Source organism: Danio rerio, chromosome 4, assembly GCF_052040795.2.
Source record: "Danio rerio strain M-AB ecotype USA chromosome 4, GRCz13ab, whole genome shotgun sequence".
NCBI lineage: Eukaryota > Metazoa > Chordata > Actinopteri > Cypriniformes > Danionidae > Danio > Danio rerio.
Genome location: NC_141024.2, coordinates 58,547,645 through 58,565,507, shown reverse-complemented (window position 1 = coordinate 58,565,507; position 17,863 = coordinate 58,547,645). Strand labels below are relative to the sequence as shown.

At 48.2% G+C, this 17,863-nt stretch overlaps 34 non-coding genes across 34 annotated transcripts; all 34 read right to left on the bottom strand.

The window, feature by feature from the left end:
* Positions 1–45: 45 nt before the first annotated feature.
* Positions 46–152, bottom strand: LOC137494979 (U6 spliceosomal RNA). Its single transcript, XR_015485017.1, has one exon. It is a non-coding gene; the product is annotated as a U6 spliceosomal RNA (small nuclear RNA).
* A 420-nt stretch (positions 153–572) lies between these two features.
* LOC137495053 (U6 spliceosomal RNA) lies at positions 573–679 on the bottom strand. Its single transcript, XR_015485137.1, has one exon. It is a non-coding gene; the product is annotated as a U6 spliceosomal RNA (small nuclear RNA).
* Positions 680–1,092: 413 nt separating this feature from the next.
* On the bottom strand, positions 1,093–1,199 carry LOC137494980 (U6 spliceosomal RNA). The gene has a single exon (XR_015485016.1). It is a non-coding gene; the product is annotated as a U6 spliceosomal RNA (small nuclear RNA).
* Positions 1,200–1,622: 423 nt separating this feature from the next.
* LOC137494789 (U6 spliceosomal RNA) lies at positions 1,623–1,729 on the bottom strand. The gene has a single exon (XR_015484826.1). It is a non-coding gene; the product is annotated as a U6 spliceosomal RNA (small nuclear RNA).
* Positions 1,730–2,149: 420 nt separating this feature from the next.
* On the bottom strand, positions 2,150–2,256 carry LOC137494595 (U6 spliceosomal RNA). The gene has a single exon (XR_015488887.1). It is a non-coding gene; the product is annotated as a U6 spliceosomal RNA (small nuclear RNA).
* Positions 2,257–2,676: 420 nt separating this feature from the next.
* Positions 2,677–2,783, bottom strand: LOC137494868 (U6 spliceosomal RNA). The gene has a single exon (XR_015488876.1). It is a non-coding gene; the product is annotated as a U6 spliceosomal RNA (small nuclear RNA).
* Positions 2,784–3,206: 423 nt separating this feature from the next.
* LOC137494596 (U6 spliceosomal RNA) lies at positions 3,207–3,313 on the bottom strand. Its single transcript, XR_015484825.1, has one exon. It is a non-coding gene; the product is annotated as a U6 spliceosomal RNA (small nuclear RNA).
* Positions 3,314–3,733: 420 nt separating this feature from the next.
* On the bottom strand, positions 3,734–3,840 carry LOC137494949 (U6 spliceosomal RNA). The gene has a single exon (XR_015488865.1). It is a non-coding gene; the product is annotated as a U6 spliceosomal RNA (small nuclear RNA).
* Positions 3,841–4,263: 423 nt separating this feature from the next.
* Positions 4,264–4,370, bottom strand: LOC137494597 (U6 spliceosomal RNA). The gene has a single exon (XR_015484920.1). It is a non-coding gene; the product is annotated as a U6 spliceosomal RNA (small nuclear RNA).
* A 423-nt stretch (positions 4,371–4,793) lies between these two features.
* LOC137494876 (U6 spliceosomal RNA) lies at positions 4,794–4,900 on the bottom strand. The gene has a single exon (XR_015485015.1). It is a non-coding gene; the product is annotated as a U6 spliceosomal RNA (small nuclear RNA).
* A 423-nt stretch (positions 4,901–5,323) lies between these two features.
* LOC137494981 (U6 spliceosomal RNA) lies at positions 5,324–5,430 on the bottom strand. The gene has a single exon (XR_015484986.1). It is a non-coding gene; the product is annotated as a U6 spliceosomal RNA (small nuclear RNA).
* A 423-nt stretch (positions 5,431–5,853) lies between these two features.
* On the bottom strand, positions 5,854–5,960 carry LOC137494935 (U6 spliceosomal RNA). The gene has a single exon (XR_015484824.1). It is a non-coding gene; the product is annotated as a U6 spliceosomal RNA (small nuclear RNA).
* Positions 5,961–6,383: 423 nt separating this feature from the next.
* Positions 6,384–6,490, bottom strand: LOC137494598 (U6 spliceosomal RNA). The gene has a single exon (XR_015484646.1). It is a non-coding gene; the product is annotated as a U6 spliceosomal RNA (small nuclear RNA).
* A 420-nt stretch (positions 6,491–6,910) lies between these two features.
* On the bottom strand, positions 6,911–7,017 carry LOC137494599 (U6 spliceosomal RNA). Its single transcript, XR_015488853.1, has one exon. It is a non-coding gene; the product is annotated as a U6 spliceosomal RNA (small nuclear RNA).
* A 423-nt stretch (positions 7,018–7,440) lies between these two features.
* LOC148682219 (U6 spliceosomal RNA) lies at positions 7,441–7,547 on the bottom strand. The gene has a single exon (XR_015943280.1). It is a non-coding gene; the product is annotated as a U6 spliceosomal RNA (small nuclear RNA).
* A 420-nt stretch (positions 7,548–7,967) lies between these two features.
* LOC148682218 (U6 spliceosomal RNA) lies at positions 7,968–8,074 on the bottom strand. Its single transcript, XR_015943298.1, has one exon. It is a non-coding gene; the product is annotated as a U6 spliceosomal RNA (small nuclear RNA).
* A 422-nt stretch (positions 8,075–8,496) lies between these two features.
* Positions 8,497–8,603, bottom strand: LOC137494790 (U6 spliceosomal RNA). The gene has a single exon (XR_015484823.1). It is a non-coding gene; the product is annotated as a U6 spliceosomal RNA (small nuclear RNA).
* A 420-nt stretch (positions 8,604–9,023) lies between these two features.
* Positions 9,024–9,130, bottom strand: LOC148682217 (U6 spliceosomal RNA). Its single transcript, XR_015943268.1, has one exon. It is a non-coding gene; the product is annotated as a U6 spliceosomal RNA (small nuclear RNA).
* Positions 9,131–9,553: 423 nt separating this feature from the next.
* On the bottom strand, positions 9,554–9,660 carry LOC137494992 (U6 spliceosomal RNA). The gene has a single exon (XR_015484623.1). It is a non-coding gene; the product is annotated as a U6 spliceosomal RNA (small nuclear RNA).
* A 423-nt stretch (positions 9,661–10,083) lies between these two features.
* On the bottom strand, positions 10,084–10,190 carry LOC137494936 (U6 spliceosomal RNA). The gene has a single exon (XR_015485025.1). It is a non-coding gene; the product is annotated as a U6 spliceosomal RNA (small nuclear RNA).
* A 420-nt stretch (positions 10,191–10,610) lies between these two features.
* Positions 10,611–10,717, bottom strand: LOC137494791 (U6 spliceosomal RNA). The gene has a single exon (XR_015484985.1). It is a non-coding gene; the product is annotated as a U6 spliceosomal RNA (small nuclear RNA).
* Positions 10,718–11,140: 423 nt separating this feature from the next.
* Positions 11,141–11,247, bottom strand: LOC137494793 (U6 spliceosomal RNA). Its single transcript, XR_015484821.1, has one exon. It is a non-coding gene; the product is annotated as a U6 spliceosomal RNA (small nuclear RNA).
* A 420-nt stretch (positions 11,248–11,667) lies between these two features.
* Positions 11,668–11,774, bottom strand: LOC137494794 (U6 spliceosomal RNA). The gene has a single exon (XR_015484617.1). It is a non-coding gene; the product is annotated as a U6 spliceosomal RNA (small nuclear RNA).
* A 420-nt stretch (positions 11,775–12,194) lies between these two features.
* Positions 12,195–12,301, bottom strand: LOC137494603 (U6 spliceosomal RNA). The gene has a single exon (XR_015484853.1). It is a non-coding gene; the product is annotated as a U6 spliceosomal RNA (small nuclear RNA).
* A 423-nt stretch (positions 12,302–12,724) lies between these two features.
* On the bottom strand, positions 12,725–12,831 carry LOC137494604 (U6 spliceosomal RNA). The gene has a single exon (XR_015488829.1). It is a non-coding gene; the product is annotated as a U6 spliceosomal RNA (small nuclear RNA).
* Positions 12,832–13,254: 423 nt separating this feature from the next.
* LOC137494982 (U6 spliceosomal RNA) lies at positions 13,255–13,361 on the bottom strand. The gene has a single exon (XR_015484991.1). It is a non-coding gene; the product is annotated as a U6 spliceosomal RNA (small nuclear RNA).
* Positions 13,362–13,784: 423 nt separating this feature from the next.
* On the bottom strand, positions 13,785–13,891 carry LOC137494999 (U6 spliceosomal RNA). Its single transcript, XR_015484820.1, has one exon. It is a non-coding gene; the product is annotated as a U6 spliceosomal RNA (small nuclear RNA).
* Positions 13,892–14,311: 420 nt separating this feature from the next.
* On the bottom strand, positions 14,312–14,418 carry LOC137494605 (U6 spliceosomal RNA). The gene has a single exon (XR_015488817.1). It is a non-coding gene; the product is annotated as a U6 spliceosomal RNA (small nuclear RNA).
* Positions 14,419–14,841: 423 nt separating this feature from the next.
* On the bottom strand, positions 14,842–14,948 carry LOC137494795 (U6 spliceosomal RNA). Its single transcript, XR_015484616.1, has one exon. It is a non-coding gene; the product is annotated as a U6 spliceosomal RNA (small nuclear RNA).
* A 423-nt stretch (positions 14,949–15,371) lies between these two features.
* On the bottom strand, positions 15,372–15,478 carry LOC137494606 (U6 spliceosomal RNA). Its single transcript, XR_015484615.1, has one exon. It is a non-coding gene; the product is annotated as a U6 spliceosomal RNA (small nuclear RNA).
* A 420-nt stretch (positions 15,479–15,898) lies between these two features.
* LOC137494607 (U6 spliceosomal RNA) lies at positions 15,899–16,005 on the bottom strand. Its single transcript, XR_015484897.1, has one exon. It is a non-coding gene; the product is annotated as a U6 spliceosomal RNA (small nuclear RNA).
* A 422-nt stretch (positions 16,006–16,427) lies between these two features.
* Positions 16,428–16,534, bottom strand: LOC137494608 (U6 spliceosomal RNA). The gene has a single exon (XR_015484819.1). It is a non-coding gene; the product is annotated as a U6 spliceosomal RNA (small nuclear RNA).
* A 420-nt stretch (positions 16,535–16,954) lies between these two features.
* LOC137494882 (U6 spliceosomal RNA) lies at positions 16,955–17,061 on the bottom strand. The gene has a single exon (XR_015488805.1). It is a non-coding gene; the product is annotated as a U6 spliceosomal RNA (small nuclear RNA).
* Positions 17,062–17,484: 423 nt separating this feature from the next.
* On the bottom strand, positions 17,485–17,591 carry LOC137494796 (U6 spliceosomal RNA). The gene has a single exon (XR_015485024.1). It is a non-coding gene; the product is annotated as a U6 spliceosomal RNA (small nuclear RNA).
* Between the last annotated feature and the right edge of the window lie 272 nt (positions 17,592–17,863).

Sequence of the window (17,863 nt, the reverse complement as noted above, 5' to 3'; positions counted from 1 at the left end):
CTTTTGTCTTTTTGCATTTCTGTACTTTTACCCACGCACTAAAACAGCATTATGGAGCACTTCACGGATTTGCGTGTCATCCTTTCGCAGGGGCCATGCTAATCTTCTCTGTATCAATCCAATTTTAGTATATGTGCCACCGTAGCGAGCACAGACCAGTGGTCAGGCTCAGGGCATATTTACGCCTCGAGTCCCAGCAATGTTCCTCCAGGGTGGTGGGAACCGGAGAGCCATGTTCCCACTTGTATGCCGTGCACTACAGAGCTTTGGCCCTGTCAGTGCTAGGCACACTGATTGATGCAGTAGGTCACCAAGTTTATGGACAGGGGGAAATTAGAGTGTCAGGATAGCCTATGGCAAAGTCCCACTAAAGCAAGGGCTTTGGAAGTGCATTAGCACAACAAAACAAATGATCAAAGCATCCCACATTCGTTTTCACCATGCATGTAGACTTTCCAGTTGACCCAGCAGCACCTCCCACGATTTGCTAAACCCATCCTCATGCACCATTTGGAATCGTAAAAAGCCTTTTGTCTTTTTTCATTTCTGTACTTTTACCCACGCACTAAAACAGCAATATGGATCGCTTAACGGATTTGCGTGTCATCCTTTCGCAGGGACCATGCTAATCTTCTCTGTATCAATCCAATTTTAGTATATGTGCCACCGTAGTGAGCACTCAGGCTCAGGGCATATGTACGCCTCGAGTCCCAGCAATGTTCCTCCAAGGTGGTGGGACCTGGAGAGCCATGTTCCCACTTGTATGCCGTGCACTACAGAGCTTTGGCCCTGTCAGTGCTAGGCACACTGATTGATGCAGTAGGTCACCAAGTTTATGGACAGGGGGAAATTAGAGTGTCAGGATAGCCTATGGCAAAGTCCCAGTAAAGCAAGGGCTTTGGAAGTGCATTGGTTGCACAACAAAACAAATGATCAAAGCATACCACATTCGTTTTCACCATGCATGTAGACTTTCCAGTTGACCCAGCAGCACCTCCCACGATTTGCTAAACTCATCCTCATGCACCATTTGGAATCGTGAAAAGCCTTTTGTCTTTTTGCATTTCTGTACTTTTACCCACGCACTAAAACAGCATTATGGAGCACTTCACGGATTTGCGTGTCATCCTTTCGCAGGGGCCATGCTAATCTTCTCTGTATCAATCCAATTTTAGTATATGTGCCACCGTAGCGAGCACAGACCAGTGGTCAGGCTCAGGGCATATTTACGCCTCGAGTCCCAGCAATGTTCCTCCAGGGTGGTGGGAACCGGAGAGCCATGTTCCCACTTGTATGCCGTGCACTACAGAGCTTTGGCCCTGTCAGTGCTAGGCACACTGATTGATGCAGTAGGTCACCAAGTTTATGGACAGGGGGAAATTAGAGTGTCAGGATAGCCTATGGCAAAGTCCCAGTAAAGCAAGGGCTTTGGAAGTGCATTGGTTGCACAACAAAGCAAACGATCAAAGCATCCCACATTCGTTTTCACCATGCATGTAGAATTTCCAGTTGACCCAGCAGCACCTCCCACGATTTGCTAAACCCATCCTCATGCACCATTTGGAATCATGAAAAGCCTTTTGTCTTTTTTCATTTCTGTACTTTTACCCACGCACTAAAACAGCAATATGGAGCGCTTCACGGATTTGCGTGTCATCCTTTCGCAGGGGCCATGCTAATCTTCTCTGTATCGATCCAATTTTAGTATATGTGCCACCGTAGCAAGCACAGACCAGCGGTCAGGCTCAGGGCATATGTACGCCTCGAGTCCCAGCAATGTTCCTTCAAGGTGGTGGGACCCGAAGAGCCATGTTCCCACTTGTATGCCGTGCACTACAGAGCTTTGGCCCTGTCAGTGCTAGGCACACTGATTGATGCAGTAGGTCACCAAGTTTATGGACAGGGGGAAATTAGAGTGTCAGGATAGCCTATGGCAAAGTCCCACTAAAGCAAGGGCTTTGGAAGTGCATTAGCACAACAAAACAAACGATCAAAGCATCCCACATTCGTTTTCACCATGCATGTAGACTTTCCAGTTGACCCAGCAGCACCTCCCACGATTTGCTAAACCCATCCTCATGCACCATTTGGAATCGTGAAAAGCCTTTTGTCTTTTTTCATTTCTGTACTTTTACCCACGCACTAAAACAGCAATATGGAGCGCTTCACGGATTTGCGTGTCATCCTTTCGCAGGGGCCATGCTAATCTTCTCTGTATCGATCCAATTTTAGTATATGTGCCACCGTAGCGAGCACAGATCAGCAGTCAGGCTCAGGGCATATGTACGCCTCGAGTCCCAGCAATGTTCCTCCAAGGTGGTGGGACCTGGAGAGCCATGTTCCCACTTGTATGCCGTGCACTACAGAGCTTTGGCCCTGTCAGTGCTAGGCACACTGATTGATGCAGTAGGTCACCAAGTTTATGGACAGGGGGAAATTAGAGTGTCAGGATAGCCTATGGCAAAGTCCCACTAAAGCAAGGGCTTTGGAAGTGCATTAGCACAACAAAACAAACGATCAAAGCATCCCACATTCGTTTTCACCATGCATGTAGACTTTCCAGTTGACCCAGCAGCACCTCCCACGATTTGCTAAACCCATCCTCATGCACCATTTGGAATCGTGAAAAGCCTTTTGTCTTTTTTCATTTCTGTACTTTTACCCACGCACTAAAACAGCAATATGGAGCGCTTCACGGATTTGCGTGTCATCCTTTCGCAGGGGCCATGCTAATCTTCTCTGTATCGATCCAATTTTAGTATATGTGCCACCGTAGCGAGCACAGATCAGCAGTCAGGCTCAGGGCATATGTACGCCTCGAGTCCCAGCAATGTTCCTCCAAGGTGGTGGGACCTGGAGAGCCATGTTCCGACTTGTATGCCGTGCACTACAGAGCTTTGGCCCTGTCAGTGCTAGGCACACTGATTGATGCAGTAGGTCACCAAGTTTATGGACAGGGGGAAATTAGAGTGTCAGGATAGCCTGTGGCAAAGTCCCAGTAAAGCAAGGGCTTTGAAAGTGCATTGGTTGCACAACAAAACAAATGATCAAAGCATCCCACATTCGTTTTCACCATGCATGTAGACTTTCCAGTTGACCCAGCAGCACCTCCCACGATTTGCTAAACCCATCCTCATGCACCATTTGGAATCGTGAAAAGCCTTTTGTCTTTTTTCATTTCTGTACTTTTACCCACGCACTAAAACAGCAATATGGAGCGCTTCACGGATTTGCGTGTCATCCTTTCGCAGGGGCCATGCTAATCTTCTCTGTATCGATCCAATTTTAGTATATGTGCCACCGTAGCAAGCACAGACCAGCGGTCAGGCTCAGGGCATATGTACGCCTCGAGTCCCAGCAATGTTCCTTCAAGGTGGTGGGACCCGAAGAGCCATGTTCCCACTTGTATGCCATGCACTACAGAGCTTTGGCCCTGTCAGTGCTAGGCACACTGATTGATGCAGTAGGTCACCAAGTTTATGGACAGGGGGAAATTAGAGTGTCAGGATAGCCTATGGCAAAGTCCCACTAAAGCAAGGGCTTTGGAAGTGCATTATCACAACAAAACAAACGATCAAAGCATCCAACATTCGTTTTCACCATGCATGTAGACTTTCCAGTTGACCCAGCAGCACCTCCCACGATTTGCTAAACCCATCCTCATGCACCATTTGGAATCGTGAAAAGCCTTTTGTCTTTTTGCATTTCTGTACTTTTACCCACGCACTAAAACAGCAATATGGAGCGCTTCACGGATTTGCGTGTCATCCTTTCGCAGGGGCCATGCTAATCTTCTCTGTATCGATCCAATTTTAGTATATGTGCCACCGTAGCGAGCACAGATCAGCAGTCAGGCTCAGGGCATATGTACGCCTCGAGTCCCAGCAATGTTCCTCCAAGGTGGTGGGACCTGGAGAGCCATGTTCCCACTTGTATGCCGTGCACTACAGAGCTTTGGCCCTGTCAGTGCTAGGCACACTGATTGATGCAGTAGGTCACCAAGTTTATGGACAGGGGGAAATTAGAGTGTCAGGATAGCCTATGGCAAAGTCCCAGTAAAGCAAGGGCTTTGGAAGTGCATTGGTTGCACAACAAAACAAATGATCAAAGCATACCACATTCGTTTTCACCATGCATGTAGACTTTCCAGTTGACCGAGCAGCACCTCCCACGATTTGCTAAACCCATCCTCATGCACCATTTGGAATCGTGAAAAGCCTTTTGTCTTTTTGCATTTCTGTACTTTTACCCACGCACTAAAACAGCAATATGGAGCGCTTCACGGATTTGTGTGTCATCCTTTCGCAGGGGCCATGCTAATCTTCTCTGTATCGATCCAATTTTAGTATATGTGCCACCGTAGCGAGCACGGACGAGTGGACAGGCTCAGGGCATATGTACGCCTCGAGTCCCAGCAATGTTCCTCCAAGGTGGTGGGACCTGGAGAGCCATGTTCCCACTTGTATGCCGTGCACTACAGAGCTTTGGCCCTGTCAGTGCTAGGCACACTGATTGATGCAGTAGGTCACCAAGTTTATGGACAGGGGGAAATTAGAGTGTCAGGATAGCCTATGGCAAAGTCCCAGTAAAGCAAGGGCTTTGGAAGTGCATTGGTTGCACAACAAAGCAAACGATCAAAGCATCCCACATTCGTTTTCACCATGCATGTAGACTTTCCAGTTGACCCAGCAGCACCTCCCACGATTTGCTAAACTCATCCTCATGCACCATTTGGAATCGTGAAAAGCCTTTTGTCTTTTTGCATTTCTGTACTTTTACCCACGCACTAAAACAGCATTATGGAGCACTTCACGGATTTGCGTGTCATCCTTTCGCAGGGGCCATGCTAATCTTCTCTGTATCAATCCAATTTTAGTATATGTGCCACCGTAGCGAGCACAGACCAGTGGTCAGGCTCAGTGCATATTTACGCCTCGAGTCCCAGCAATGTTCCTCCAGGGTGGTGGGAACCGGAGAGCCATGTTCCCACTTGTATGCCGTGCACTACAGAGCTTTGGCCCTGTCAGTGCTAGGCACACTGATTGATGCAGTAGGTCACCAAGTTTATGGACAGGGGGAAATTAGAGTGTCAGGATAGCCTATGGCAAAGTCCCAGTAAAGCAAGGGCTTTGGAAGTGCATTGGTTGCACAACAAAGCAAACGATCAAAGCATCCCACATTCGTTTTCACCATGCATGTAGACTTTCCAGTTGACCCAGCAGCACCTCCCACGATTTGCTAAACCCATCCTCATGCACCATTTGGAATCGTGAAAAGCCTTTTGTCTTTTTTCATTTCTGTACTTTTACCCACGCACTAAAACAGCATTATGGAGCGCTTCACGGATTTGCGTGTCATCCTTTCGCAGGGGCCATGCTAATCTTCTCTGTATCGATCCAATTTTAGTATATGTGCCACCGTAGCGAGCACGGACGAGTGGACAGGCTCAGGGCATATGTACGCCTCGAGTCCCAGCAATGTTCCTCCAAGGTGGTGGGACCTGGAGAGCCATATTCCCACTTGTATGCCGTGCACTACAGAGCTTTGGCCCTGTCAGTGCTAGGCACACTGATTGATGCAGTAGGTCACCAAGTTTATGGACAGGGGGAAATTAGAGTGTCAGGATAGCCTATGGCAAAGTCCCAGTAAAGCAAGGGCTTTGGAAGTGCATTGGTTGCACAACAAAGCAAACGATCAAAGCATCCCACATTCGTTTTCACCATGCATGTAGAATTTCCAGTTGACCCAGCAGCACCTCCCACGATTTGCTAAACCCATCCTCATGCACCATTTGGAATCATGAAAAGCCTTTTGTCTTTTTTCATTTCTGTACTTTTACCCACGCACTAAAACAGCAATATGGAGCGCTTCACGGATTTGCGTGTCATCCTTTCGCAGGGGCCATGCTAATCTTCTCTGTATCGATCCAATTTTAGTATATGTGCCACCGTAGCAAGCACAGACCAGCGGTCAGGCTCAGGGCATATGTACGCCTCGAGTCCCAGCAATGTTCCTTCAAGGTGGTGGGACCCGAAGAGCCATGTTCCCACTTGTATGCCGTGCACTACAGAGCTTTGGCCCTGTCAGTGCTAGGCACACTGATTGATGCAGTAGGTCACCAAGTTTATGGACAGGGGGAAATTAGAGTGTCAGGATAGCCTATGGCAAAGTCCCAGTAAAGCAAGGGCTTTGAAAGTGCATTGGTTGCACAACAAAACAAATGATCAAAGCATCCCACATTCGTTTTCACCATGCATGTAGACTTTCCAGTTGACCCAGCAGCACCTCCCACGATTTGCTAAACCCATCCTCATGCACCATTTGGAATCGTGAAAAGCCTTTTGTCTTTTTGCATTTCTGTACTTTTACCCACGCACTAAAACAGCAATATGGAGCGCTTCACGGATTTGCGTGTCATCCTTTCGCAGGGGCCATGCTAATCTTCTCTGTATCGATCCAATTTTAGTATATGTGCCACCGTAGCGAGCACGGACGAGTGGACAGGCTCAGGGCATATGTACGCCTCGAGTCCCAGCAATGTTCCTCCAAGGTGGTGGGACCTGGAGAGCCATGTTCCCACTTGTATGCCGTGCACTACAGAGCTTTGGCCCTGTCAGTGCTAGGCACACTGATTGATGCAGTAGGTCACCAAGTTTATGGACAGGGGGAAATTAGAGTGTCAGGATAGCCTATGGCAAAGTCCCACTAAAGCAAGGGCTTTGGAAGTGCATTAGCACAACAAAACAAACGATCAAAGCATCCCACATTCGTTTTCACCATGCATGTAGACTTTCCAGTTGACCCAGCAGCACCTCCCACGATTTGCTAAACCCATCCTCATGCACCATTTGGAATCGTGAAAAGCCTTTTGTCTTTTTTCATTTCTGTACTTTTACCCACGCACTAAAACAGCAATATGGAGCGCTTCACGGATTTGCGTGTCATCCTTTCGCAGGGGCCATGCTAATCTTCTCTGTATCGATCCAATTTTAGTATATGTGCCACCGTAGCGAGCACAGATCAGCAGTCAGGCTCAGGGCATATGTACGCCTCGAGTCCCAGCAATGTTCCTCCAAGGTGGTGGGACCTGGAGAGCCATGTTCCCACTTGTATGCCGTGCACTACAGAGCTTTGGCCCTGTCAGTGCTAGGCACACTGATTGATGCAGTAGGTCACCAAGTTTATGGACAGGGGGAAATTAGAGTGTCAGGATAGCCTATGGCAAAGTCCCAGTAAAGCAAGGGCTTTGAAAGTGCATTGGTTGCACAACAAAACAAATGATCAAAGCATCCCACATTCGTTTTCACCATGCATGTAGACTTTCCAGTTGACCCAGCAGCACCTCCCACGATTTGCTAAACCCATCCTCATGCACCATTTGGAATCGTGAAAAGCCTTTTGTCTTTTTGCATTTCTGTACTTTTACCCACGCACTAAATCAGCAATATGGAGCGCTTCACGGATTTGCGTGTCATCCTTTCGCAGGGGCCATGCTAATCTTCTCTGTATCGATCCAATTTTAGTATATGTGCCACCGTAGCGAGCACGGACGAGTGGACAGGCTCAGGGCATATGTACGCCTCGAGTCCCAGCAATGTTCCTCCAAGGTGGTGGGACCTGGAGAGCCATGTTCCCACTTGTATGCCGTGCACTACAGAGCTTTGGCCCTGTCAGTGCTAGGCACACTGATTGATGCAGTAGGTCACCAAGTTTATGGACAGGGGGAAATTAGAGTGTCAGGATAGCCTATGGCAAAGTCCCACTAAAGCAAGGGCTTTGGAAGTGCATTAGCACAACAAAACAAACGATCAAAGCATCCCACATTCGTTTTCACCATGCATGTAGACTTTCCAGTTGACCCAGCAGCACCTCCCACGATTTGCTAAACCCATCCTCATGCACCATTTGGAATCGTGAAAAGCCTTTTGTCTTTTTGCATTTCTGTACTTTTACCCACGCACTAAATCAGCAATATGGAGCGCTTCATGGATTTGCGTGTCATCCTTTCGCAGGGGCCATGCTAATCTTCTCTGTATCGATCCAATTTTAGTATATGTGCCACCGTAGCGAGCACGGACGAGTAGACAGGCTCAGGGCATATGTACGCCTCGAGTCCCAGCAATGTTCCTCCAAGGTGGTGGGACCTGGAGAGCCATGTTCCCACTTGTATGCCGTGCACTACAGAGCTTTGGCCCTGTCAGTGCTAGGCACACTGATTGATGCAGTAGGTCACCAAGTTTATGGACGGGGGAAATTAGAGTGTCAGGATAGCCTATGGCAAAGTCCCAGTAAAGCAAGGGCTTTGGAAGTGCATTGGTTGCACAACAAAGCAAACGATCAAAGCATCTCACATTCGTTTTCACCATGCATGTAGACTTTCCAGTTGACCCAGCAGCACCTCCCACGATTTGCTAAACCCATCCTCATGCACCATTTGGAATCGTGAAAAGCCTTTTGTCTTTTTTTATTTCTGTACTTTTACCCACGCACTAAAACAGCAATATGGAGCGCTTCACGGATTTGCGTGTCATCCTTTCGCAGGGGCCATGCTAATCTTCTCTGTATCGATCCAATTTTAGTATATGTGCCACCGTAGCAAGCACAGACCAGCGGTCAGGCTCAGGGCATATGTACGCCTCGAGTCCCAGCAATGTTCCTTCAAGGTGGTGGGACCCGAAGAGCCATGTTCCCACTTGTATGCCGTGCACTACAGAGCTTTGGCCCTGTCAGTGCTAGGCACACTGATTGATGCAGTAGGTCACCAAGTTTATGGACAGGGGGAAATTAGAGTGTCAGGATAGCCTATGGCAAAGTCCCACTAAAGCAAGGGCTTTGGAAGTGCATTATCACAACAAAACAAACGATCAAAGCATCCAACATTCGTTTTCACCATGCATGTAGACTTTCCAGTTGACCCAGCAGCACCTCCCACGATTTGCTAAACCCATCCTCATGCACCATTTGGAATCGTGAAAAGCCTTTTGTCTTTTTGCATTTCTGTACTTTTACCCACGCACTAAAACAGCAATATGGAGCGCTTCACGGATTTGCGTGTCATCCTTTCGCAGGGGCCATGCTAATCTTCTCTGTATCGATCCAATTTTAGTATATGTGCCACCGTAGCGAGCACAGATCAGCAGTCAGGCTCAGGGCATATGTACGCCTCGAGTCCCAGCAATGTTCCTCCAAGGTGGTGGGACCTGGAGAGCCATGTTCCCACTTGTATGCCGTGCACTACAGAGCTTTGGCCCTGTCAGTGCTAGGCACACTGATTGATGCAGTAGGTCACCAAGTTTATGGACAGGGGGAAATTAGAGTGTCAGGATAGCCTATGGCAAAGTCCCAGTAAAGCAAGGGCTTTGGAAGTGCATTGGTTGCACAACAAAACAAATGATCAAAGCATACCACATTCGTTTTCACCATGCATGTAGACTTTCCAGTTGACCGAGCAGCACCTCCCACGATTTGCTAAACCCATCCTCATGCACCATTTGGAATCGTGAAAAGCCTTTTGTCTTTTTGCATTTCTGTACTTTTACCCACGCACTAAAACAGCAATATGGAGCGCTTCACGGATTTGCGTGTCATCCTTTCGCAGGGGCCATGCTAATCTTCTCTGTATCGATCCAATTTTAGTATATGTGCCACCGTAGCGAGCACGGACGAGTGGACAGGCTCAGGGCATATGTACGCCTCGAGTCCCAGCAATGTTCCTCCAAGGTGGTGGGACCTGGAGAGCCATGTTCCCACTTGTATGCCGTGCACTACAGAGCTTTGGCCCTGTCAGTGCTAGGCACACTGATTGATGCAGTAGGTCACCAAGTTTATGGACAGGGGGAAATTAGAGTGTCAGGATAGCCTATGGCAAAGTCCCAGTAAAGCAAGGGCTTTGGAAGTGCATTGGTTGCACAACAAAGCAAACGATCAAAGCATCCCACATTCGTTTTCACCATGCATGTAGACTTTCCAGTTGACCCAGCAGCACCTCCCACGATTTGCTAAACTCATCCTCATGCACCATTTGGAATCGTGAAAAGCCTTTTGTCTTTTTGCATTTCTGTACTTTTACCCACGCACTAAAACAGCATTATGGAGCACTTCACGGATTTGCGTGTCATCCTTTCGCAGGGGCCATGCTAATCTTCTCTGTATCAATCCAATTTTAGTATATGTGCCACCGTAGCAAGCACAGACCAGTGGTCAGGCTCAGGGCATATTTACGCCTCGAGTCCCAGCAATGTTCCTCCAGGGTGGTGGGAACCGGAGAGCCATGTTCCCACTTGTATGCCGTGCACTACAGAGCTTTGGCCCTGTCAGTGCTAGGCACACTGATTGATGCAGTAGGTCACCAAGTTTATGGACAGGGGGAAATTAGAGTGTCAGGATAGCCTATGGCAAAGTCCCACTAAAGCAAGGGCTTTGGAAGTGCATTAGCACAACAAAACAAACGATCAAAGCATCCCACATTCGTTTTCACCATGCATGTAGACTTTCCAGTTGACCCAGCAGCACCTCCCACGATTTGCTAAACCCATCCTCATGCACCATTTGGAATCGTGAAAAGCCTTTTGTCTTTTTTCATTTCTGTACTTTTACCCACGCACTAAAACAGCATTATGGAGCGCTTCACGGATTTGCGTGTCATCCTTTCGCAGGGGCCATGCTAATCTTCTCTGTATCGATCCAATTTTAGTATATGTGCCACCGTAGCGAGCACGGACGAGTGGACAGGCTCAGGGCATATGTACGCCTCGAGTCCCAGCAATGTTCCTCCAAGGTGGTGGGACCTGGAGAGCCATATTCCCACTTGTATGCCGTGCACTACAGAGCTTTGGCCCTGTCAGTGCTAGGCACACTGATTGATGCAGTAGGTCACCAAGTTTATGGACAGGGGGAAATTAGAGTGTCAGGATAGCCTATGGCAAAGTCCCAGTAAAGCAAGGGCTTTGGAAGTGCATTGGTTGCACAACAAAGCAAACGATCAAAGCATCCCACATTCGTTTTCACCATGCATGTAGAATTTCCAGTTGACCCAGCAGCACCTCCCACGATTTGCTAAACCCATCCTCATGCACCATTTGGAATCATGAAAAGCCTTTTGTCTTTTTTCATTTCTGTACTTTTACCCACGCACTAAAACAGCAATATGGAGCGCTTCACGGATTTGCGTGTCATCCTTTCGCAGGGGCCATGCTAATCTTCTCTGTATCGATCCAATTTTAGTATATGTGCCACCGTAGCAAGCACAGACCAGCGGTCAGGCTCAGGGCATATGTACGCCTCGAGTCCCAGCAATGTTCCTTCAAGGTGGTGGGACCCGAAGAGCCATGTTCCCACTTGTATGCCGTGCACTACAGAGCTTTGGCCCTGTCAGTGCTAGGCACACTGATTGATGCAGTAGGTCACCAAGTTTATGGACAGGGGGAAATTAGAGTGTCAGGATAGCCTATGGCAAAGTCCCACTAAAGCAAGGGCTTTGGAAGTGCATTAGCACAACAAAACAAACGATCAAAGCATCCCACATTCGTTTTCACCATGCATGTAGACTTTCCAGTTGACCCAGCAGCACCTCCCACGATTTGCTAAACCCATCCTCATGCACCATTTGGAATCGTGAAAAGCCTTTTGTCTTTTTTCATTTCTGTACTTTTACCCACGCACTAAAACAGCAATATGGAGCGCTTCACGGATTTGCGTGTCATCCTTTCGCAGGGGCCATGCTAATCTTCTCTGTATCGATCCAATTTTAGTATATGTGCCACCGTAGCGAGCACAGACCAGCGGTCAGGCTCAGGGCATATGTACGCCTCGAGTCCCAGCAATGTTCCTTCAAGGTGGTGGGACCCGAAGAGCCATGTTCCCACTTGTATGCCGTGCACTACAGAGCTTTGGCCCTGTCAGTGCTAGGCACACTGATTGATGCAGTAGGTCACCAAGTTTATGGACAGGGGGAAATTAGAGTGTCAGGATAGCCTATGGCAAAGTCCCACTAAAGCAAGGGCTTTGGAAGTGCATTATCACAACAAAACAAACGATCAAAGCATCCAACATTCGTTTTCACCATGCATGTAGACTTTCCAGTTGACCCAGCAGCACCTCCCACGATTTGCTAAACCCATCCTCATGCACCATTTGGAATCGTGAAAAGCCTTTTGTCTTTTTGCATTTCTGTACTTTTACCCACGCACTAAAACAGCAATATGGATCGCTTCACGGATTTGCGTGTCATCCTTTCGCAGGGGCCATGCTAATCTTCTCTGTATCGATCCAATTTTAGTATATGTGCCACCGTAGCGAGCACAGATCAGCAGTCAGGCTCAGGGCATATGTACGCCTCGAGTCCCAGCAATGTTCCACGAAGGTGGTGGGACCTGGAGAGCCATGTTCCCACTTGTATGCCGTGCACTACAGAGCTTTGGCCCTGTCAGTGCTAGGCACACTGATTGATGCAGTAGGTCACCAAGTTTATGGACAGGGGGAAATTAGAGTGTCAGGATAGCCTATGGCAAAGTCCCAGTAAAGCAAGGGCTTTGGAAGTGCATTGGTTGCACAACAAAACAAATGATCAAAGCATACCACATTCGTTTTCACCATGCATGTAGACTTTCCAGTTGACCGAGCAGCACCTCCCACGATTTGCTAAACCCATCCTCATGCACCATTTGGAATCGTGAAAAGCCTTTTGTCTTTTTGCATTTCTGTACTTTTACCCACGCACTAAAACAGCAATATGGAGCGCTTCACGGATTTGCGTGTCATCCTTTCGCAGGGGCCATGCTAATCTTCTCTGTATCGATCCAATTTTAGTATATGTGCCACCGTAGCGAGCACGGATCAGCAGTCAGGCTCAGGGCATATGTACGCCTCGAGTCCCAGCAATGTTCCTCCAAGGTGGTGGGACCTGGAGAGCCATGTTCCCACTTGTATGCCGTGCACTACAGAGCTTTGGCCCTGTCAGTGCTAGGCACACTGATTGATGCAGTAGGTCACCAAGTTTATGGACAGGGGGAAATTAGAGTGTCAGGATAGCCTATGGCAAAGTCCCAGTAAAGCAAGGGCTTTGGAAGTGCATTGGTTGCACAACAAAGCAAACGATCAAAGCATCCCACATTCGTTTTCACCATGCATGTAGACTTTCCAGTTGACCCAGCAGCACCTCCCACGATTTGCTAAACTCATCCTCATGCACCATTTGGAATCGTGAAAAGCCTTTTGTCTTTTTTCATTTCTGTACTTTTACCCACGCACTAAAACAGCATTATGGAGCGCTTCACGGATTTGCGTGTCATCCTTTCGCAGGGGCCATGCTAATCTTCTCTGTATCGATCCAATTTTAGTATATGTGCCACCGTAGCGAGCACGGACGAGTAGACAGGCTCAGGGCATATGTACGCCTCGAGTCCCAGCAATGTTCCTCCAAGGTGGTGGGACCTGGAGAGCCATGTTCCCACTTGTATGCCGTGCACTACAGAGCTTTGGCCCTGTCAGTGCTAGGCACACTGATTGATGCAGTAGGTCACCAAGTTTATGGACGGGGGGAAATTAGAGTGTCAGGATAGCCTATGGCAAAGTCCCAGTAAAGCAAGGGCTTTGGAAGTGCATTGGTTGCACAACAAAGCAAACGATCAAAGCATCTCACATTCGTTTTCACCATGCATGTAGACTTTCCAGTTGACCCAGCAGCACCTCCCACGATTTGCTAAACCCATCCTCATGCACCATTTGGAATCGTGAAAAGCCTTTTGTCTTTTTTCATTTCTGTACTTTTACCCACGCACTAAAACAGCAATATGGAGCGCTTCACGGATTTGCGTGTCATCCTTTCGCAGGGGCCATGCTAATCTTCTCTGTATCGATCCAATTTTAGTATATGTGCCACCGTAGCAAGCACAGACCAGCGATCAGGCTCAGGGCATATGTACGCCTCGAGTCCCAGCAATGTTCCTTCAAGGTGGTGGGACCCGAAGAGCCATGTTCCCACTTGTATGCCGTGCACTACAGAGCTTTGGCCCTGTCAGTGCTAGGCACACTGATTGATGCAGTAGGTCACCAAGTTTATGGACAGGGGGAAATTAGAGTGTCAGGATAGCCTATGGCAAAGTCCCACTAAAGCAAGGGCTTTGGAAGTGCATTATCACAACAAAACAAACGATCAAAGCATCCAACATTCGTTTTCACCATGCATGTAGACTTTCCAGTTGACCCAGCAGCACCTCCCACGATTTGCTAAACCCATCCTCATGCACCATTTGGAATCGTGAAAAGCCTTTTGTCTTTTTGCATTTCTGTACTTTTACCCACGCACTAAAACAGCAATATGGAGCGCTTCACGGATTTGCGTGTCATCCTTTCGCAGGGGCCATGCTAATCTTCTCTGTATCGATCCAATTTTAGTATATGTGCCACCGTAGCGAGCACAGATCAGCAGTCAGGCTCAGGGCATATGTACGCCTCGAGTCCCAGCAATGTTCCTCCAAGGTGGTGGGACCTGGAGAGCCATGTTCCCACTTGTATGCCGTGCACTACAGAGCTTTGGCCCTGTCAGTGCTAGGCACACTGATTGATGCAGTAGGTCACCAAGTTTATGGACAGGGGGAAATTAGAGTGTCAGGATAGCCTATGGCAAAGTCCCAGTAAAGCAAGGGCTTTGGAAGTGCATTGGTTGCACAACAAAACAAATGATCAAAGCATACCACATTCGTTTTCACCATGCATGTAGACTTTCCAGTTGACCGAGCAGCACCTCCCACGATTTGCTAAACCCATCCTCATGCACCATTTGGAATCGTGAAAAGCCTTTTGTCTTTTTGCATTTCTGTACTTTTACCCACGCACTAAAACAGCAATATGGAGCGCTTCACGGATTTGCGTGTCATCCTTTCGCAGGGGCCATGCTAATCTTCTCTGTATCGATCCAATTTTAGTATATGTGCCACCGTAGCGAGCACGGACGAGTGGACAGGCTCAGGGCATATGTACGCCTCGAGTCCCAGCAATGTTCCTCCAAGGTGGTGGGACCTGGAGAGCCATGTTCCCACTTGTATGCCGTGCACTACAGAGCTTTGGCCCTGTCAGTGCTAGGCACACTGATTGATGCAGTAGGTCACCAAGTTTATGGACAGGGGGAAATTAGAGTGTCAGGATAGCCTATGGCAAAGTCCCAGTAAAGCAAGGGCTTTGAAAGTGCATTGGTTGCACAACAAAACAAATGATCAAAGCATCCCACATTCGTTTTCACCATGCATGTAGACTTTCCAGTTGACCCAGCAGCACCTCCCACGATTTGCTAAACCCATCCTCATGCACCATTTGGAATCGTGAAAAGCCTTTTGTCTTTTTGCATTTCTGTACTTTTACCCACGCACTAAATCAGCAATATGGAGCGCTTCACGGATTTGCGTGTCATCCTTTCGCAGGGGCCATGCTAATCTTCTCTGTATCGATCCAATTTTAGTATATGTGCCACCGTAGCGAGCACGGACGAGTGGACAGGCTCAGGGCATATGTACGCCTCGAGTCCCAGCAATGTTCCTCCAAGGTGGTGGGACCTGGAGAGCCATGTTCCCACTTGTATGCCGTGCACTACAGAGCTTTGGCCCTGTCAGTGCTAGGCACACTGATTGATGCAGTAGGTCACCAAGTTTATGGACAGGGGGAAATTAGAGTGTCAGGATAGCCTATGGCAAAGTCCCACTAAAGCAAGGGCTTTGGAAGTGCATTAGCACAACAAAACAAACGATCAAAGCATCCCACATTCGTTTTCACCATGCATGTAGACTTTCCAGTTGACCCAGCAGCACCTCCCACGATTTGCTAAACCCATCCTCATGCACCATTTGGAATCGTGAAAAGCCTTTTGTCTTTTTGCATTTCTGTACTTTTACCCACGCACTAAATCAGCAATATGGAGCGCTTCATGGATTTGCGTGTCATCCTTTCGCAGGGGCCATGCTAATCTTCTCTGTATCGATCCAATTTTAGTATATGTGCCACCGTAGCGAGCACGGACGAGTAGACAGGCTCAGGGCATATGTACGCCTCGAGTCCCAGCAATGTTCCTCCAAGGTGGTGGGACCTGGAGAGCCATGTTCCCACTTGTATGCCGTGCACTACAGAGCTTTGGCCCTGTCAGTGCTAGGCACACTGATTGATGCAGTAGGTCACCAAGTTTATGGACGGGGGAAATTAGAGTGTCAGGATAGCCTATGGCAAAGTCCCAGTAAAGCAAGGGCTTTGGAAGTGCATTGGTTGCACAACAAAGCAAACGATCAAAGCATCTCACATTCGTTTTCACCATGCATGTAGACTTTCCAGTTGACCCAGCAGCACCTCCCACGATTTGCTAAACCCATCCTCATGCACCATTTGGAATCGTGAAAAGCCTTTTGTCTTTTTTTATTTCTGTACTTTTACCCACGCACTAAAACAGCAATATGGAGCGCTTCACGGATTTGCGTGTCATCCTTTCGCAGGGGCCATGCTAATCTTCTCTGTATCGATCCAATTTTAGTATATGTGCCACCGTAGCAAGCACAGACCAGCGGTCAGGCTCAGGGCATATGTACGCCTCGAGTCCCAGCAATGTTCCTTCAAGGTGGTGGGACCCGAAGAGCCATGTTCCCACTTGTATGCCGTGCACTACAGAGCTTTGGCCCTGTCAGTGCTAGGCACACTGATTGATGCAGTAGGTCACCAAGTTTATGGACAGGGGGAAATTAGAGTGTCAGGATAGCCTATGGCAAAGTCCCACTAAAGCAAGGGCTTTGGAAGTGCATTATCACAACAAAACAAACGATCAAAGCATCCAACATTCGTTTTCACCATGCATGTAGACTTTCCAGTTGACCCAGCAGCACCTCCCACGATTTGCTAAACCCATCCTCATGCACCATTTGGAATCGTGAAAAGCCTTTTGTCTTTTTGCATTTCTGTACTTTTACCCACGCACTAAAACAGCAATATGGAGCGCTTCACGGATTTGCGTGTCATCCTTTCGCAGGGGCCATGCTAATCTTCTCTGTATCGATCCAATTTTAGTATATGTGCCACCGTAGCGAGCACAGATCAGCAGTCAGGCTCAGGGCATATGTACGCCTCGAGTCCCAGCAATGTTCCTCCAAGGTGGTGGGACCTGGAGAGCCATGTTCCCACTTGTATGCCGTGCACTACAGAGCTTTGGCCCTGTCAGTGCTAGGCACACTGATTGATGCAGTAGGTCACCAAGTTTATGGACAGGGGGAAATTAGAGTGTCAGGATAGCCTATGGCAAAGTCCCAGTAAAGCAAGGGCTTTGGAAGTGCATTGGTTGCACAACAAAGCAAACGATCAAAGCATCCCACATTCGTTTTCACCATGCATGTAGACTTTCCAGTTGACCCAGCAGCACCTCCCACGATTTGCTAAACTCATCCTCATGCACCATTTGGAATCGTGAAAAGCCTTTTGTCTTTTTGCATTTCTGTACTTTTACCCACGCACTAAAACAGCATTATGGAGCACTTCACGGATTTGCGTGTCATCCTTTCGCAGGGGCCATGCTAATCTTCTCTGTATCAATCCAATTTTAGTATATGTGCCACCGTAGCAAGCACAGACCAGTGGTCAGGCTCAGGGCATATTTACGCCTCGAGTCCCAGCAATGTTCCTCCAGGGTGGTGGGAACCGGAGAGCCATGTTCCCACTTGTATGCCGTGCACTACAGAGCTTTGGCCCTGTCAGTGCTAGGCACACTGATTGATGCAGTAGGTCACCAAGTTTATGGACAGGGGGAAATTAGAGTGTCAGGATAGCCTATGGCAAAGTCCCACTAAAGCAAGGGCTTTGGAAGTGCATTAGCACAACAAAACAAACGATCAAAGCATCC